The sequence below is a fragment of the Fulmarus glacialis genome, unplaced genomic scaffold, assembly GCF_000690835.1.
Source record: "Fulmarus glacialis isolate BGI_N327 unplaced genomic scaffold, ASM69083v1 scaffold27360, whole genome shotgun sequence".
Classification (NCBI taxonomy): Eukaryota; Metazoa; Chordata; class Aves; order Procellariiformes; family Procellariidae; genus Fulmarus; species Fulmarus glacialis.
Genome location: NW_009189991.1, coordinates 234 through 870, shown reverse-complemented (window position 1 = coordinate 870; position 637 = coordinate 234).

Here is a 637-nt window from a genome sequence, read left to right as displayed (position 1 = left end):
GCCGGGCAGGGGCCTCGGCTTCTCACCGCACGTGGGCTCTTTCTAAGGAAGAGGAAATCCAAGTTGCACTTTCATTGGATCCCCATGTGTCTGCATCAGCTGTCAGAGGCTGCCTCATCCCAGCTTGGAAGTGCTGGTGCCTGAATCGCCTGCTGCTCTAACCCCTTTCCTCACGGACGGAGGCTGTTCTGGTTTGTGCTGGTCCCCTTCCCTCAGTGGACTGGGGAAGGAGTGGGATGGGAGGTGCTGTGGCCAAGCCCTGCGCCTGTCATCGCCCTCCCCTCCAGCACCAGGAGCCTCCTCCAGACGTGTGACAGGGACTGAAGCAGCTGCTCACCTTCCTGTGTTGGCCAGGGCTCTCCTCCTTCCCCACCTGGTGATGCCACTTGTGTGCCCTGGGGCATGAAGGGTTCCCCATGCGCCCAGTCCCCAGGCGTGCAGGGGCCGGCTCTGCCCTGGAGGCTTTTCCCTGCCTTCCCTTTGATGTGGGACCCAATTCTCTGCCAAGAAAATCGTCACCTTCTTCCCCCAGGGCCTTGCTCCAGTGGGGTGAGGCTGGCTCTGTCCCTAGGGTGCTGAGCTTGGAGGCAGCCCCCCTCCTGTCCCTTTCCCTGTCCTCTCCCTCTCTCCTTTGCTG